The following is a 20,870-nucleotide window of genomic DNA, read 5'->3' as shown; positions in this document are numbered from 1 at the left end:
CTAGAGTTGTAATAAATACTTGGTGGAAAAGAACTCAAAACTTTAAACTCTGAAAAAAATCTTTAAGCACAGTTTTGCTGTCTAATTAATTAGGAACGATGTGATAGCCAATACCTCAGAGTAGATAATGAAAGACTTTGGAAATATTAATAATTATGTATAAATATAGGCCTGAACTGATGCACTTCACTTCCATCACATTTTTGGTCCTTTTGTGAATAAATTCATTCTCAGTGAAAATTTTGTATTGGATTCTAAGAGAGGATGTGGGTATAGGATAACTTACTGCAAAATAAATTAACAAAATAGAAGTGAGGAAAATAGCAGAGATGCAAAGCAGCAAGCATTGGCTGGTGAATAAAAAAATTAGCCAACATTATTATTTTAATCACCATATATTGATTATAACATCATCCCATATTATCAAATATCAGCATATAAATAAAAAATCAAACCTAGATTTGCAAAGAGTTTGTGATAAGACAGCCATAAAAGGCAGCCACTGTGACTCCATGCTGTGGATTGCCTTTGTGTTCTCTTACAACAGTCAACAACTCACCAGGGACAGTGCCTACGAATTTTAACCTCTCTTTGAAATGTTTGAAAGACATAGTTCAGTAGGAATATTGTGCACGTTTGTCCCCTCTGAACAGAGCTAGTTTGTTTTTGTTTTTGTTTTGTCTGCAGTTAGTGACCTGCACAATTAAGAGTGATTCTGGCACTTTGTCAATTTTAAGGTAACGAGATGGGAACAAACATAATGGACATTATATATTATCATTTTATTTCTATGACAAATAAAAGTAGCTTGAGAATATTTTTCTGTATTTGCAACAAGTGTCCTAAACAAAAAAAAATGAAACTATGAGGGATTCCAGACAAATGGCATTTATTCACATGTACACATATGAAAAATATGTACCTCTGTTCTTCCTGCAAATAATGAATGTTTTGTTTTCCAGAAAAACTTCTTGAAAGAATAGTAGTCTTTTTGAAAGAAAACTAAATGATACAGAGATTGGCTTTGAGAAGCTGCTTAAGAGTGTTCTCAGATTTCTAAAGGGGATCACTTTATATTATATATAAGGGAAGAAAATTTTCTCTTGTTCTCAAAAGAGTAGGAGAAGAAAAGAGAAGAGGCAAATACTAAAAGGAGAAATAAAAGTAAGGAGTAAGATAAATGTCATAGAGTTTTAAGTTCAAACATGTTAACCCATAACCCCAGATTTTTAAATCTTTGGTGTGAATGGCTTAAGAGTATTTATAGAAACCTGTCAACAGCTGATTTCACATTCATATTGACATCAAATAAGGAAAAACTGAATATGTGGGTATAAAAAACAGAGGCAGGAAGGCTGATGAGAAAATGAGTTTCACAGACATTTTTAGCAGGAACTTAGATTTTTTTTTTTTAGATCATAGAATTGGAGTTTTGAGCTTAACTTATCCATGTATCCAAATAATGAAAGAGCACAGCTGGCATCAAGGTTAATAACTAACCAATCAAACAGTTAGATATTATATGAAAAAGACAATAACCTCTCCTAACTTTCCTAAAAAAGTAGTTCACATGATCTGATGTGTCAACACAAATAGAAGCCAGTTTTATCTACTTTAATTAGAGAAAAAAAAATATGGCTTTGTCTGTGCATTTCTTTATTTTTCCCAAATCCCTTAGAATTTAGGAAGGCAGATTGGAAAAATGAGAATGAAATTATGATCAGTGCATCAGTTTGTCTGTTATTTATTTGCATACATTATGAGGTCTTACACAACAGTCAAATGAACACATTTGCTCAAAGCTATATTTTCTGTATCTATAAAAGCAAAGTACCTGAGGTTCAGGTAATTATCACACAAATGAACCAAAGATGGCCTCTGTGTATTGGCCCCTAGGATTTTTTATTTCTTTACTGTAGGTGAAGAAATGTTAGATCAAGATGTCACCAATGCCAAAATCAAATTTTTACACATCCAATTATTTTTAAAATAGCCTGAGCAACCAGATTTTTAGCCATTTAAAGCCTGCTTGCTTTGCATTTCCCTTGAAACATCATCTCCTCTATGTTATCTTTTTGAGCGTGGATCCTTGAGGTGATAAGGCCCCAAAATGCCATGGCCCTTCAGAATTCTCTGACCCACAGTCTCCCTCCCATACTCCTGAGTGATGTCACCTAAGCATGTAATCCCCTTATGTGATTGCCCTCACTCCCCAGGAGTTCCCTTGCCCTCCTCCCCATCTAGATGGTGGCCTCCTTGCTATAAGCTTCTGGACAGTCTCATGCTAGGATAGACTTCCCTTGCCTGCAACCTAGTCCAAGCACCACCCACAAGTTAATCGTGTGTCACTGCTTCTTGTGGTCATATCTTTTTATCAATATCAATATAGTTTTAGTGAAGAATTAAAGAACTCAATTTGGCAATGTGGTGGACTAGACAGTTTGGAAAAAAAAAAAAAAGCAAAGAGAAAATTTGAGAAAATGTAACACAATCTCCCAAAGCAAAACAAAACCAAATGAAAAAGATTAGGAAACTAGAAACAAGGTGATTGAAATTATGGCTTCCTTGGAAGTATTTGTCAATCTTAGTATCTGGGAATCTTGGGCTATAAGAATTGCATAGGGGAGCAAATATAAGAACCTAAACTTATATGGGGAAGAGAGTTAGAACGGAGAACCTCAAAAACTCATTGAACAATTGTACAATTAAAAAATGTCCCCTCAATGTCTGGTCACTTGTGATGGAGCATGATAATGTGAGAAAAAAGAACGCATACATGTATGTGTGGCTGGGTCACCTTGCTGTGCAGCAGAAAATTGACAGAACACTGTAAATCAGCTATAATGGAAAAAATAAAAATCATTTTATATATATATATATATCCTCCATCAATTCCAGATATCAGAGAACCTTATCTGTCTAGACTTGGGCATTTCATAGGAAAGAAAATTCCCTTCATAATTTGTAATTCTATCTCTCCATTTGTGATTAGAGTTTGAAATTATAATTTTACATACTTTGAAAACTCATAAGATGAGAAATTAAAGTTTCCAAAAGTAGGTGGCACTCTGGTACACCTGACTCCTGCAGTGGTCAATAGTCCCTGAAGAGATGCAGTCCAAAATCCCACAGAAACCTCAAAAATAAAGCCTAACATCAGAGAAGTAGAAAGGAAATCCACCCTGAACAAAATGCAAGAAAAACAAATCCCTGAATACTTAGTCCTAACAGGAATTGTCGGACACAGAAGAAAGAGATATTTAGAATTATTTTTTCCTTTTTTCTTTCTTTATTAAAGTATAGTTGATATACAGTGTTGTGCCAATTTCTGCTGTACAGTAAAGTGATAGATAGATATATATTATTTTTTATATTTTTTTCATCACGGTCTATCCCAGGAGATTGGGTATAGTCTCTGGGCTATGCAGTAGGACCTTGTTGTTTATATATTCTAAATGTAAGAGATATTTAGAATTCCTAAAGAACTAGTGATTAAAATAAATTATAGAAATAATAAATTATAATATTTAAAATATAAAATTCTTTCAACAAATTAAGTGGCAGATCACATGAAGCTAAAATAGAATTTAGAGAGAAGTGAAGAAACTGTACAGTGTAACAAGAAAATAAATAAAACCAGCGGTTAAGAGGGGGAAAGTATAAAGATCTAAAATAATCAAATTGAATTCTAGAGGAAAAAAATATAGAATGAAGAAGAGATAATCTACAAATAAATAATGGCTGAAAATTTACATAATTGATGAAAAGTGAATTCTCAAATGCATGTCTCAACAGGTTGGAGCAGACTAAACTGGTGGCCAACTTAACCATATCATTGTGAAAACACAGAGTTTAAAAAAACAAAACAAAACAAAACTTTAAAATCAACCAGAAGGAAAAGATATATAACCCAGTCTGACAGTAGATTTCTTAATAATGGTAATTAAAACAAGAAAAATGAAAATTTATTTCAGAAAGAAGGGAGAAAAATATAATCATCTCAAATTTTTATCAAATTAATTAAAAATGCAAGAATAAGAAGGGAAGAGATAATTATTTTCATATACACACATACATACACACATAAGAGAGGGACCCCACAATATTCTGCACTAAAGTATTCTAATATATATCTCAGAAAGAGAAAATTGAACTCAAAATCAAAAACATAGGAGGAAGGATGACTTATGAGTAGATAAATATTAAACAAGTGGAAAGCTAAAGAAAAATTCCTAATAAAAATAGTGTTTGTTTTTGTAGAACTAAAATACTGAATAAAAGTATGTAAATGAGAAAGACAACTTAAAATATTTAAAATGTACCAAAGTGAGAGCAACCTAAATATTTGAAATGTACCAAGTGATAGCAACCTACATATATTTATTAACTTGTTTTATTAAGTGTGGATTTTTAATATTAAGCTTATTAAGAAAGAAAAGATAGATCGTATAAATTCTAAACCAATACAAAAATAAAATAAAATTGAAAATAAAATTGATGAATTATAAAAGAAGAGGAAAAAAGTCCCCCAAAAAGTCAGAGTGGGGAAAAAATAAGATATATTATTGAAAATATATCCATAAATCAATTAGATTTACCTACTACTCATAGAAAAAAATATCAATTTTAAAGAAAACAAAATCTAGCTGTATTGTATGACTACAAGTCCAAGAATATGTTTATTATAGCACGTTGGCTTTTCAAATATTTTTGACAAAATAATCAAAGCTCATCTCTGACACAAAGGTTTTACAGTGACACTTTAATAAATCAATCAATTTCTCTATGGTTTATTACTGATCTCTTGTATCCACCAACTCTTGCCACAATATCTACATAACAACCAAAAAATATATCAAAAATCTCAATGACCAACCAAACATTTACTTCCTTGCTTAAGTGTCCTCAAGTTGATGGTGGTTCAAGTAGGCAGAACTAGATTGACTGGGCAAGTCAGGACTCCAGAAGTCCAGCTAAGTTCAAATTTGTTCTCATTTCTTCATTCTGCAGTCCAGGGTGAAGCAATGATGTTTACCCATGGCATGTTTTTCTAAATGCAAGAGTCTGAGAAAGCCAAACAAATCCTCAAACTAAAACTACTTGTGTCAACTATTCTAGTATTCTATTGGCTGAAAAAGTCACATAGCCAGGCCAAAGGACAGTCGAGTGGAGAAATAAATGTATCCTTGTCAGGATAAATCATAGAATTTGGAATAATAATCTAATCTTCTACAGTTCTTTAGCAAGCTTGTCATCACACTTTTCTTCCACCATTATCCTTAGGTCATTTACAGTTTACTAACTTTAGTTTCTGAGGCCAACATAGATTCATAAGTAAACTAATTTTTTTTGATGAACTAAATTTTTGCATGGATAGAGCTCTACATAGTGGCAGGAGAGCAATAAATAAATAGATACCACAAACTCATTTATTCTGGTTCTACTTTATTTATTTTTGAGGGCATGCAAAATTCTGTAAGCCACTTGTTTTTGCCAAGTAAATCCAAAAAGAAACGGTAGTCAAAGTATAGTAAATATTCAGTTGAAATTTGCATATACACTGCTAGATAAAAGAGGCCCTGTTTGAAATATAGCCCCAGCTTCATTGTTTCAAAAATGCCATCAGATAATGTAATTTTCTCCTTTCGTTTCTAATCATTTTTTTTTTCTTTTTACTATGAACACCCAGTTTGCTTTCTAATAAAAGTCCCAGCAAAATTCTACTCCTGGTCCAAACGTAACAAACAATTACTGACCTCCCCACTCTTGCCTCAATTTGAGAATATTCTTCAACCTTAAACTGTTTTCTTTTTTAAAAAACATTTTCAAATTTATTGAGGTATAAATGACAAAACTGTAATATATTTAAAGTATACAAAGTCATGATTTTGTAGTCATACATATTGTGAAAGGATTACTCCATTGAATTAAATAATATACCTATCATATATTTACCTTGTTTTGGCAATGGGGAAAGGAAAGGGTGAGATCATTTAAGTTCTGTTCTTTTGGCAAAGTTCAATTATTCAATACAGTGTTATTAATTATTCCTCTCCATTGATCTTTCTTCAGTGACAATATCTTAGATGGCCTCTCTACCCTTCTCTGATCAGTATCTTAGATATCTACTCCAGCTTATCTCTGGGCTGTGAGTTAATTTAGAAGGAAGCTCTTCACTTACTGTTGGGGATGAGTATATTAGCACTCGGCATGTTATAAGGAACAGTGGGATTCAAACTAGTTCCAACAATAGAAGTAGTTTATAATCTCATATAACTAAAGACCTCAATATCATACCAGTTTTCAAACATTGTTTCAGTCCTGGGCTCACAGTAGCACCAAAGGCCCTGGTGCACTTGTCTGAAAATATCCTGACTACCATCTGTTTTAACTGACTTCTTCTCCCATTGGCCTGCTTCTTTGCCTGGATTATGGTTGAATAAATGACTCTCAGAATTTTGAGATAAAGTCCATACAACATACTACCCAGAGGAAAAGAAAAACTCTTGTCCCAGTGTTCCAAACAAGGTATACATAGATTTTCTCTAATTAGATGAGCTTGGATGCAGATGCCCATTCTGTGAATCAGTCATTATGGCCAGAAAGATAGAATGGAACAACAGATTTAGATTAGGTTTTGACCTCCACAAAATGCACTCTGAGTAACAGGCCGTACATTTGTCATTTTTCTGATGCTGAGTACATTTGATTTTCTAATCATGATTAATTATGTCAGGGAATACTTCAAATGCACAAAGTATAATGTACCCTCCCAAATGAAATTACTGAATTTGTATTTAATGACCCTAAGGTAATGCGTATGATAGTTTGTAGTTACTTTTGAGTTCTAGAGCATTTTAATAATCTAAGGTTTGTGGGGAGAGTTGATCCCCTGCCTTCACAAGAGAGTAAATTCCTTGTTTAGCCCATGTGGCAACCTTTGCTTTTGGTCTGTTGAGGGAACCTCCAGCCTGTTTGTTCCTCTGTAACTCCTGGTCTGATTCTTCATTTTTCAATATTTTATGGGATATTATCTAACATAGTCATTGGAAAGCATGCTCTTTTTTGAAGCCATAGAGCTCTTTCTACAGGTTTTTACCTCAGTGCTAGGATTTAAAAGTTTGAGCAACCATGCATCTTGGTAGAACTGGCTTGTCATTTATTTGAAAACATTATTTTTTTTTGTCTTTTTGTCTTTTCTAGGGCCACACCCGCGGCATATGGAGGTTCCCAGGTTAGGGGTCTAGTTGGAGCTGTAGCCACTGGCGTATGCCACAGCCACAGCAATGCGGGATCTGAGCCGCGTCTGCAACCTACACAATAGCTCATGGCAATGCCGGATCCTTAACCCACTGAGCAAGGCCAGGGATCGAACCCGCAACCTCATGGCTCCTAGGCAGATTCATTAACCACTGAGCCACGACAGGAACTCCTGTTTGGTAACATTATATCCTTAAAATTTACATGATTTTGTTACTGAGTTGCTCATTCTGCTCACTGCAGAGCAGGCCAGTAAATCAGGAGACAAGTCGTTGGGGCAAGGAATAGACTTTATATGGAAAGCCAGTAGACCAAGAAGATGGCAGAATACTGTCCCAAAGAGTTATCTTACTCCAGTTAGAATTCAGGCTTCTTTTTTTATACTAAAAAGGAAGGACGAATGGTTGATTGTTGCAAAACAAATTGGTGTCAGTATCCTTTGTTCTTGTATCTGTCCATGTAGAACAGGTGGTAATGTTCCTGTAAACCTCCAAGACAAATATTATTCTCTGTTCTGCAACTTTTTATCTCTATATGAATGGACTCTTAAAGGTCAGAGCCCTGGAGTTCCCTCTGCCGCATGAAAACAGGATTGGCAGTGTTTTAGGAGTGCTATGAAGCAGGTTCCACCCCTTGCCTGGCACAGTGGGTTACAGGTCTAGAGTTGCTGCAGCTTAGGTTGCAGCTGCGGCTCAGATTTTTTCCCTGGCCCAGGAACTCCATATGCAGTGGGGGGGCCGGAAAAAAGAAAGAATGAAAGAATGAAAAGATCAGAGCTCTGAGAATAAGGTGTCCTGTATATTTCAGTCTTTAGGCAACAAAAGGTACAGAGCCAGCATGATTAAGCATAGGCAACAAAGCACAAAAGTTAAAGTGAAAGACACAAATCCAGAGTTCCCATTTTGCCTCAGCAGGTTGAAAACCCAGCGTAGTTTCCATGAGGCTGTGAGTTCAATCCATAACCTCACTCAGTAGGTTAAGGATCCAGCATTGTCAGAAGCTGCAGTGCAGTTCGCAGATGCAACTCAGATCTGGAGTTGATGTGGCTGTGGTGTAGGCCAACAGCTGCAGCTCTGATTCGACCCCTAGCCGGAGAACTTAAATATGCTGCAGATGCCGCCCTAAAAAAAAAAAGAAAAAAAATAGAAAGAAAGAAACAGATCCAACATGGAGTCAGATTTGTTTTTCCCTATTCCAATTTCAGATGTTTGTCTTCAGTCAGTTTCCTTTAGAAGTAACCGCAGAAAATGATCTCATCTAGGCATTAAACTTTATTCCTGAAAACTGGATTATTTTATTTTATGATCACGCTGTTACGACTAAACCCTACTCCCACACCCACAACATAACACATGCTCCCTTGAGACCATCTTCAAATGATAGGCTTGGTTAGAAAGCAACAGTTTCAACCATATTTTTTTTCTTTCTTTTTTTTTTTTGTCTTTTCTAGGGCCACACCCACGGCATATGGAGTTTCCCAGGCTAGGGGTCTAATCAGAGCTGTAGCTGCCAGCCTACTCCAGAGCCACAGCAATGCAGGATCCGAGCTGTGTCTGTGACCACAACTCACGGAAACGCCCGATCCTCAATCCACTGAGTGAGACTAGGGATTGAACCTGCAACCTCATGGTTCCTAGTCAGATTCGTTAACCACTGAGCCATGACAGGAACTCCAACTTTTTTTTTTTTTTTTCCTGGTTGCTTCCTATTGATTCTTAGAGATGTTTAGAAGCATTGACTCATCTCCTAAGGCTATTTCTTCAAAGCTTTCCCTTATATCTGCTCCTATTTGGGGAAATGGAAATAGATGTATCTTTCAGTGACTCAAGCTCATGTACTACCTGAGTCTTATTCAACTTGCATTTCAGTTTAAAATCAGAGAGAACTTCCTTTGAGAAACCACACTGCCTCCCATTTACACCTGCTGAAGATGGTAAGAAATAGCTAACACACAAGAACTTTTAGAGTTATTCCAACTATATCTCTGGGAGTTACAGACAGAGAGAGCACATGGTGTTAACAGAATGTTTTGCCAAGCCATTAACAAGAGCCATCAGTTTTCTACTGTGCAAAATCAGTGTTCTGTGTGCTAGAACTCAAATGCTGAACTAATCCAACATTTCTTAGGCTTTACTGTGTGCTACACATCACTTTTCAGAACCAAATTATATTATTTAATCTTTAGGTTTTGTTTATGTATTAGTCACCTCATAACAGAATATCACAGACTAGGTATCTTATATAACAGAAATTTATGTTCTCATGTTTCTGAAGACTGGAAGTCCAAAATCAAGATGCCAGCATTTGTTTCTAGTGAGGCTTCTGTTCCTGGCTGGCAGATGTCTACCTTCTCACTGTGTTCTCACCTGGCCTTTCCTCTTCATGCAGAGAGAGAAATCTCACGCCTTTTATTCTTATTAAGATATCAGTCCTGGGGAGTTCCCATCGTGGCACAGTGGTTAATGAATCCCACTAGGAACCATGAGGTTGTGGGTTTGATCCCTGGCCTTGCTCAGTGGGTTAAGGATCCGGCGTTGCTGTGAGCTGTGGTGTAGGTCGCAGACGCGGCTCGGATCCTGCGTTGCTGTGGCTCTGGTGTAGGCTGGCAGCTACAGCTCTGATTAGACCCCTAGCCTGGGAACCTCCCATATGCTGCAGGAGCGGCCCAAGAAATGGCAAAAAGACAAAAAAAAAAAAAAAAGACATCAGCCCTGTCAGGTTAAGATCCCACCCTTCTGACTTCACTTAAGCTTTATTATTTCCTTATAGGCCTTAGCTCCAAATGCAGTCACAAAGGGGATTTGGTCTTCAACACATGAAATTTTGGAGGACACAACTCATTTCATAACAAATTATAACAAAGAGCCAAAACAGCATGGCTAAAATTAGATCATTTGATTTCCCAAGCATAATGCATGTCTATAAAAGAATAATTGGCCCAGGTTCTTTTCCCCTTATTTCGCCAATATCTATTGGATATATTGACTAAGTTGGAGATACTGAGAGACACTCTGTATTTCCCCTCCAGCATGAAGAAAAGAGGAAGTGACCAAAACATTACTTCCCATTAAGAATTTCACCGGAATTTCATACATCAGTTTTGCTTATGCCCCATTGTCAACACTGTTTTATTTTAAAGTTGCAAGAAACATTTCCTACTAAATGTCACCTGGTATAAAAATTTAGAGAACAAATCAAAATGTGTAAGAAGAAAGAGCATTCCAGTTTTCCCTATTAAATGGCAGTGAACCCCAAGAGCCTCCAGACTTTCCATTATGAATACCTATGAAGACACTGAATTATAGGATCATCGTTTAAGAACTTTATCAACTAGTGGGCGAAAATATCATAAGTTAATATTCAAATTGAACTTCTACCAACTGGGCCATCATTGGGAAAGAAGATGCAGATTCTCGGACATGGTAACACATGCTCCTCTTTCTAGTGGGAAATTACGTCCTAATAGTTCATATAGAGCCAGTTCTGGCTGAGATTCAGGCACTAGGCCAGAGCCAAGTAATAAGTGTTAAGGAGAAAAACTGAGCAAGAAAGGAAGATTGATGTATGTGTATGAGATTTACTCTTTCTGCTTTCCAGTCTCAAAATGTCATTGCTGTCTTTGTCACTTCTATTCTGTCCTTGACATTTTATGCCTTTTTAAAATCTCTTTATTTACATTTTAGGGGAGTTTCTGGAAAGAGTAGAAGTAAACACATGTGTTCAATCCTACAGGTTGAAACCAGTTTTTATTATATTCAGATAAATTATTTATATAAAGAAAATATACCTATCTCTAGAAGGTGAATATTATAACTAACTGCCAAATTTTGCATTGGCCATTAGTTTCCAGCTCCTTCTCTGTCAAACCAGAATACAAAATACAGGTATGCATAAGAAAATAAACTTAAACAGGGAATATGAACAATAATGGTTAAAAAAAAATGAAAATCCAATGTATATAAAAGAAGCCATATAGATCTGTTTTGATTTACTCTCTCTGGCAACACTAGAAATATTGTAACAGATAGCAGCACGTAGGAATTTGCATATTGAGTAAACAAAAATATTATTGAGGAAAGCAGTAGCATCATGTTAAAATCTATTTGCTTGGACTAGCAATCACTATATAAAAAAATAAAGATCAGGAATGGAAAAGCATGAAAGTAAATGTGGGTTACATGACTTGCAAAATTTAGACAACCTACACATTAACAGAATGTGTTTCATTCATTTGGGGTTTTTTTGTTTGTTTTTCGCCTTTTTTTTTTTTTTTTCAGTGCCACAGGCACGGCATATGGAGGTTCCCAGGCTAGGGGTCGATTGGAGCTACGGCTGCCGGCCTACGCCAGAGCCACAGCAACACTGGATCCAAGCAGCGTCTGCAGCCTACACCACAGCTCACGGCAAAGCCAGACCCTTAACCCACTGAGCAAGGCCAGCGATTGAACCCATGTGCTCATGGATACTAATCAGATTCGTTTCTGCTGTGCCACAACGGGAGCTCCCAGAATATGTGTTTTTTGACAAGACTGCAAGGAACATGTCAGTGATTTAAATGAGCTTTGTTGAACAGACTGAAATGGATATTATGTTCTTCTAAGTGATCATTTCTAAATTAAAAGACTTAATTTTTTTCCTCATAATTTCACTGGATTAAAATAATTACAGTTGAACTGTTAGGCTTCTGAACAAAGAACCAAAAATGTTACTTTTAAAAAAATAATTAGGAGTTCCCATTGTGCAGTGGTTAACGCATCCGACTAGGAACCATGAGGTTGCGGGTTCGGTCCCTGCCCTTGCTTAGTGGGTTAACGATCCGGCGTTGCTGTGAGCTGTGGTGTAGGTTGCAGACGTGGCTCGGATCCCGCGTTGCTGTGGCTCTGGCGTAGGCCGGTGGCTACAGCTCCGATTAGACCCCTAGCCTGAGAACCTCCATATGCCTCAGGAGCGGCCCAAGGAATGGCAAAAAGACAAAAACAAACAAACAAACAAAAAAACATTAATTCGAGCAGTTAGGTTTTCCACATCAAAACTGGCAAGGTTAAAGGAATCACTGCTATTTACAAAACAGAGGATGTCTATTTTGGCATACCCTTCTTGTAGATCAGTTAGTTGTCAATCAGATTATCCGCTTGACCTTAGCAACATCCTGCACAGAATCAGCAGAAACTCTGTTCTGCAGAGGGAGTTGAAAGCCAAATAAAAGTCAGTTTCCAAATCCATTTGCTCAGCATGGATACAATTTATGTTTTTCCTTTTGCTTAGCAAGCAGTTGTGCTAGGAATTTTATCTTGAGAATTTTGGTGGTAATGAAACATTGCTGTAATTTAGGATGAGCCAAGGATGTGTAAAAATGAGAGAGCAGAAATCTGTCTTTTTTGGACCACTGAGGCATTTTTAAAAAATCTGGTTGAAATATGTATGACTTCCCTGAGCTCTCTGGCATAATTCATCATTTTAAAAAGTCAATAAAGAAGATTTTATTTTCAATTAGTAAACATTTATCTGCCAAAGAACTAGACATTCTTGATTTCTTTATTACATTTTAGAACATTTTACAATTTAAGAATATGCAACCGTCTGTCTTTATATAACAATACATTAAATAAATTGCCAGCTACTACCCCTACACACATACGGGAAAAGACAAATTTTTAGATTATTATATGAGGCAAATAATAGATGCTCAGTAAATGCTCTTTTATTTTTATTGCTCAAGGTTTTTTCCAGTCATAGTTCATGATAAGAAATAAGAATTGTTTCCATTTTAACATCAATGTTCTTATATCTTAAAGGATATAAGGAAATATTGCCTAAATGAAAATAACATCACAAAAAATTATTTCCTAAGTATTTGTTGCAACTCATCCTGCAATATATTGTTCTTAAAAAGAAAGTGTGGGAAAAATCGTAGTCAATAACATAAAACTATGAAAACTTTCTAGAGAAACTATATGATGAAAATCTAAATATTTAAATCTGTTTTATCTGATTATTTTATGGAGATATTAGATCATTCTCATGACACTAATAACTTTAATCAAAAGGTTTCACCTGGAAATTACATGAATTATGTTCTTAACAATATCTCCCATTAACATTCTCCTAAATACTTTGTAGTTTTAACATAGACATAAAGCTATTACTCTATGCAATAATAAATACAAAATTGTAAGGCAAAGTATATATATCTATATATATATAATAAATCTGAAGACAAACACTAAATCATAAACTTATAGGACTTATTTCTTCAAGGGCAACTTTCATAAGAGGATTTCAAAAGTTCGTCAAGCTCTGTAAGCTTCTTTAAGCTTTAAGGGATTCTGAGACCATGTTTTCAGCAAAATATTTATTCAAAGAGAATTAATGCCAGTGGACATTTTATAATGCCCTGGCCTGTCCAGAAGACTGTGGAATACCTCACTGTAGAATCTGTCAAAATATGATGAAATACTATATATTCCACCAAGTCAAGAATCACACTGGTCTTTCTCTGTTAGGTATACAGCATGACAAAAATGCATAATAGCCACACAAGGGGAAAAGATGTTGGAAAAGTGAACACACTCATACTGGTGGTTAGAATGTACATCCATAAAGTATTTTGAAAGGTACTTTTGCTATATCTAGCAGATTTCAAAACTTTGTACATGTGAGTAGGAAATTCTGTATCTAGAAATCTAAACCCCAGAAATACAGGTTCACAAAGGTTCTAAAAGAATGGTTCACTGCATATTTGTTTGTAATTGCTGAATATTGCAAAAGACCAAACTGTTGATCAAGAAGTGGATAGTTAGAGAATACATGGTACATCCACCCTGTAGGAGGCTATGAAGCCATTAAGAAAAATGAGGAAGACTTGTACATACAGACAGGGAAATATCACCAAAACTTAGTGATCGAAATACAACAGTTGTCCAAAAGTACATATGACATGATCTCATGTAGGTAAAAAAAGGTAACTTCTCTGTATGTAAGTTCTCTGCTTACATATTAATGTATATAAATGTATATAAATACACAGCAAAAGAAATACACACCAAATTCTTAAGAGCAGTAATACTGAGGATAAAAGCAGACCCGGGAGAGGAAGAAAGGGAACTTGCATAATTTGCTCTGTATTGGTGTGCACTTTAAATCTTTTGTAGTAAGAATATATTTATACATGAATTGTATAATAAGCAAGGACTGTATGGCATTGATCTATATACAAAAACTAATAACATTTATATTTTTCTATTGTTTTTATAGTGTTAACATAAACAGTAATAATAATAAGCTACCATTTATTAAGTGTCAGGAATATCCAAGGCACTGAACTAAGATAGATAGATTTCCAATGCAGTAGGGTGACTCTCTATTAAGTCCTTTCCCATTAAATAATTTAAAATAATTTATTTTCTTTAGGTATTTCTGCTTTTCTACATGCTACTTATCCATTTAATTCAAACTAAGAATATCATATACATGTATGTCTACACACACACACACACACACACACATATGTACCAGATACCACTGAATTTGAATTCCTATACATATTCTCAGAGGTAGGTAACATAATTACCTTCACTACTCCCTTTAACTAATAATAGAGTCACCAAAATTCAGATAATTTTTATTTTTAATTAATTAATTATTTTTGTCTTTTCTAGGGGTGCACCTGTGGCATATGGAGGTTCCCAGGCTAGGGGTCTAATCAGAGCTGTAGCCCCCAGCCATCTGAGTTGCATCTGCGACCTACACCACAGCTCACGGCAACGCCGGATCCTTAACCCACTGAGCGAGGCCAGGGATCAAACTAGCAACATCGTGGTTCCTAGTCAGATTCATTAACCACTGAGCCATGATGGGAACTTGAGATAATTTTTTAAAATGTATTTATTACAGACCATTTTGGAAAACATTCATACTAAAAGAATTATCTAAACCTGGTTATTTTTCCTTTACCTACAAACCACTTTGAACAGGCACAATGTTAAAAATGTACTTGTCATCTCCTGACAGAGGCGTTACACTCCTGACCACTTCATTTCAGTATCTAAAATCCAGGAACATTTTGTCCCCATTATGATATATGATATGCAGCTTGAACCCTTTTATTATATACACAATAAAGATGAAAAAATAATATTCCTGTCCCATCTGCATTACTTTGCTTTAAAATCAAAATCGATGGTGTCATGTGAGGCATCTTGGAATAAGTTTCCTAGGTTGCATTTGAATTGTACTTGAAGCTGCACTCTGCCTTTGGCTCCGTTAAAACAATATTCTGTTCACCTCCCATTTTATTACTGACATCTATATACAATGCTTAAAAAGAAATGGAAAGGCAAAGTTACCAATAAGAAACAACAAAAAGATGCTTTTGGCAAGGAGGTTGATTACGTTTACATCCATATCATGCCACTTTGTTCTTTTGTTTTATTAGTAAATGCCCTATTTAATCCATACCCTTCGAAAAGTCTTTAAACAGCACCATTTCATGGCCAGACATAAGACATCTCTAAGATAAAATAATTTGAATTAGATGTTCTGCACAATAGGCTGAATCTCTACTAACTAATTCCCACTGGAGAACTGAGAATAGCTTGTTTTCTCTAGGTAATTCTGCTTCCTAATTATCCATTCAATTCAAATTAAGAACAGTCAAGACCTATATAAAAAGGGGTCATTCAAAGTGACTTGTTTCTCTAAAATGGTACTAAAAACTACTCTTCCTTAACATATAAGATTAGAGTTTCTTCATATACTCATTTGGTTAGTGCCAATAAATAACTATATAGGACACGTGGGAAAATCACATCTTAAGGTATCTGATAAAATATAATATTCATTATGCTATGGTTAAAGTAAAATTATAGCAATTAAAAGGTAATTATTACTAGCAACTGTCTCAGCCATGTGATGAATATTATTTCTGGTATATGCCAGTGTTTCTTCCATCTTTACTTTTGTTTTTTTCCTGTTCATAATTACCTAAGAAATGTTTTTAAATCAAATGCTTAGGGAGTTCTCTGATGGCCTAGCGGGTTGAGGCTCTCTGGTTGCTGCTGTGTGGCGTAGGTTCAATCCCTTGCCCAGGAATTCCCGCATACTGCCTGTGTGGCAAAAAAGAAAAAAAAACAAAAACAAAAACAAAAACAAAAAACAAGAGAGAACCTGAAATAAACGTTGCAACTCTCATTTAAAAAATAAATAAATAAATAAATAAATCAAATGCTTAGCAATCTTCCAGACAGATTTAAACCATATGTACTTCCTGCCATTTGAAGCAATATTCAAGAGTTTAGTGACAGGGCTAAAGTTGTACAGATAATCCTGTGACTCTGGATCATCTCATTTTTTCTTTTGTTTTCTTCCTCATTTATAAAAAGATTGGGAAAGCTTGACATAATCTCAGGTTGTGTTTTAACTCTAACAATACATGTTTCTAATTTTCATTCCTCTTGATATCATTTCCGACTTCCACAGGGTAAATAATGAAATATATCGATTCAAGAACACTTATTAAAACCCAGCGGTTCTGCATATTGTATGTGTGATAACCCAGAGCCTTTGGCAAGATTATAAATAAATTCCAGCTATTTGTCTAACTCTTATCATCTCCTATCTTATAAATATTAGAAATATCGCAGTCATCAAAAAGTATAAAAGTATGTGATAATGGGCTATTCAAGGTCAGAGAATTTTTTTTTAGGAATGTTTCTTTATGTTACTTGATGGAGATTTATAAATTGTGGGCCCTTAATGTTAGCCAAGAAATATTTTCATAGATATTTTATACTAAAAATTTAAAAACATAATCATCCACTTCAAATTTTGTAATATAGTGACTACTTTCTCTTCCCTGTCAGTAACTGGGATGAGCCAATGCAATGAAAGAATAGAAAACAGGTCTCAAAAGGAAAAAAATGTACATTTTAAAAGGACGGCCTTACCTTTTCCCACAGCTCAACCAAATTTTAAACAGGCTTCTTCCCGTCTCTAGGACCTTGACTTCCTTTTCCTCAGAGCAGTTGTTTTAGAAAACTGGTCACTGCAAACTCTTTGTCTGATACTTTGATATGTGTGTAATTCTTCTCCAAGCATCTTGCCAGTTTTACAACCCAGGAATTTTTTTTCTCAAGGTCCAAAGAGCCATCCTTTTGTATTTTTTTTCGAATTATAGTTGATTTACAGATTTATTTATTTCAGGTGTACAACATAGTGATTCAATATTTTTGCAAATTATCCTCCATTTAAACTTACTACAAAATGGAGTCCCCTTTGTGGCTCAGCAGTTAATGAACCCCACTAGGATCTATGAGGATGTGGGTTCAATCCCTCACCTCGCTCAGTGGGTTAAGGATGTGGTGTTGCCCATGAGCTGTGGTGTAGGTCACAGGTGTGGCTCAGATCCCATGTTGCCATGGCTGTGGTGTAGGCCAGCAGTTGTAGCTCCTTTTCGACCTCTAGCCTGGGAACCTCCATATGCTATGGATACAGCCCTAAAAAGCAATAAAATTAAGTAAGTAAATTTATTACAAAGTAATGGCAGTGTTTACCTGCAGTGTACAGTGTATCTTTGTTACTTACTTATTTCATGCATAGTAGTTTCTACCTCTTAATTCCCTACTCCTGTCTTGCCCCTCCCTTCTTCCCTCTCCCCACTAGTAACCGCTAGTGTGTATTCTATATCTGTGAGTCTGTGTTTTATTCCATATATTAATTTGTTTTATTTTTATTTTTATTCATTTATTTTTTCCCCCGTAGAGCATGGGGACCAAGTTACACATACACGTATACATACTTTTTCCTCCCATTGTTATGTTGTGATGTAAGTATCTAGACATAGTTCTCAATGCTACACAGCAGGATCTTATTGTAAATCCATTCCAAGAGCAAAAGTTTGCATCTGTTAGCCCCAAACTCCCGACCCCTCCCACTCCCTCCCTCTCCCCCCGGGCAGCCACAGGTCTGTTCTCCAAGTCTATGATTTTATTTTCTGTGGAAACTTCATTTGTGCTGTATATTAGATTCCAGTTATAAGTAATATCATATGGTATTTGTCTTTCTCTTTTTGACTTCTTTCACTCAGTATGAGAGTCTCTAGTTCCACCCATATTGCTCCAAATGGTATTATGTCGTTCTTTTTTATGGCTGAGTAGTATTCCATTGTGTATATATATCACATCTTCCTAATCCAATCATCTGTCAATGGACATTTGGGTTGTTCCCATATCTTGGCTATTGTGAATAGAGCTGCAAAGAACATACAGGTGCATGTGTCTTTTTTAAGGAGAGTTTTGTCCAGATACATGCCCAAGAGTGGGACTGCTGGCTCATATGGTTGTTCTATGTATAGATTTATAAGGTATCTCCATACTGATCTCCATAGTTGTACCAGCTTACATTCCCCCCAACAGTGCAGGAGGGTTCCCTTTTCTCCACAGCCCCTCCAGCACTTGTTATTTGTGGACTTGTTTATGATGGCCATTCTGACTGGTGTGAGGTGGTATCTCATGGTAGTTTTGATTTGCATTTCTCTAATAATCAGTGATGTTGAGCATTTTTTCCTATGCTTGTTGGCCATCTGTATATCTTCCTTAGAGAATCGTCCATTTAGGTCTTTTGCCCATTTTTCAATTGGGTGGTTGGCTTTTTTGCTAGAGTTGTATAAGTTGCTTATATATTCTAGAGATTAAGCCCTTGTCCGTTGCATCATTTGAAACTATTTTCTCTCATTCTGTATGTTGTCTTTTTGTTTTCTTTTTGGTTTCCTTTGCTCTGCAAAAGCTTGCCAGTTTGATTAGGTCCAATGGGCTTATTTTTGCTTTTATTTCTCTTGCCTTGGGAGAATGACCTGAGAAAATATTCATGAGGTTGATGTCAGAGAATGTTTTGCCTGTATTCTCTTCCAGGAGTTTGATGGTGTCTTGTCTTATATTTAAGTCTTTAAGGCATTTTGAGTTTATTTTTGTTCATGGTGTGAGGGTGTGTTCTAGTTTCATTGATTTGCATGCAGCTGTCCAGGTTTCCCAGCAATGCTTGCTGAATAGACTTTCTTTTTCCCATTTTATGCTCTTGCCTCCCTTGTCAAAGATTAGTTGACCATAGGTGTCAGGATTTATTTCTGGGCTCTCTATTCTGTTCCATTGGTCTATATGTCTGTTTTGGTACCCAGTACCACACTGCCTTGATGACTGTGGCTTTGTAATATTGCCTGAAGTCTGGGAGAGTTATGCCTCCTGCTTGTTTTTTTGTTTCTCACGATTGCTTTGGCAATTCTGGGTCTTTTGTGGTTCCATACACATTTTTGGATTGTTTGTTCTAGGTCTATGAAAAATGTCATTGGTAATTGGATAGGGATTGCATTGACTCTGTAGATTGCTTTGGGGAGTATGGCCATTTTTACAATACTGATTTTCCCAATCCATGAGCATGGAATATCTTTCCATTTCTTTACATCTTCTTTAATTTCCCTGATGAATGTTTTATAGTTCTCAGCATATAAGTCCTTTACCTCCTTGGTCAGGTGTATTCCCAGGTATTTGATTTTTGGGGGTGCAATTTCAAAAGGTATTGTATTTTTGTATTCCTTTTCTAATATTTCATTGTTAGTATACAGAAATGCGACTGATTTCTGTATGGTAATCTTATATCCTGCTACTTTGCTGAATTTGTTGATCGGTTCAAGTAGTTTTTGGGTTGAGTCCTTAGGGTTTTCTATATATAGTATCATGTCATCTGTATACAGTGACAGTTTTTTTCTTCTCTTCCTATTTGGATGCCTTTTATTTCTTTTATTTGTCCAATTGCTGTGGCTAGGACTTCCAATACTATGTTGAATAGCAGTGGTGAGAGTGGGCATCCCTGTCTTGTTCCAGATTGGAGTGAGAAGGCTTTCAATTTTTCCCCATTGAGTATTATATTTGCTATGGGTTTGTCATAAATGGCTTTGATTATATTCAGGAATGTTCCCTCTATACCCACTTTGGTGAGAGTTTTTATCATGAATGGATGTTGGACTTTGTCAAATGCTTTTTCTGCAATTTTGTTTTATTTTTGAGATTGCACATATAAGTAATAACATAGAGTATTTGTCTTTGTCTGTCTGACTTATTTCACTCAGTATAATACCTTCCAAGTCCATCTACATTGTTGCAAATGACAGAATTTCTTTTTTAAGGACAGTAATATTCCATTGTATATATATACCACATCTTCTTTACCCCTTCATTTGTTGATGGACACTTAGGTTGCCTCCATATCTTAGCTATTATCAATAGTGAGATATCACCTCACACCTACCAGAATTGGTATCGTTAAAAAGTCTAAAAATAGCAAATGTTGGTAAGGATGTGGGGAGAAGGGAACCTTAGTACAGTTAGTAGGAATGTGAATTTGTGCAGCCACCATGGAAAACATTATGGAGGTTTCTCAAAAAACTAATAATAGTGCCATATGATCCAGTAGTCCCACTCCTGGATATATATCCAAAGAAAACAAAACCACAAATTTGAAAAGATACATGCTCCCCAATGTTCTGAGAGCTATCTTTGAAATAGGAAGGCTCCTTTGAAATAGGAAAACAGGACCCTGAACTCAGTTTCTGTGGGAAGGTT

Source organism: Phacochoerus africanus, chromosome 7 (assembly GCF_016906955.1).
Source record: "Phacochoerus africanus isolate WHEZ1 chromosome 7, ROS_Pafr_v1, whole genome shotgun sequence".
Classification (NCBI taxonomy): domain Eukaryota; kingdom Metazoa; phylum Chordata; class Mammalia; order Artiodactyla; family Suidae; genus Phacochoerus; species Phacochoerus africanus.
This window is presented reverse-complemented; position numbering follows the sequence as displayed.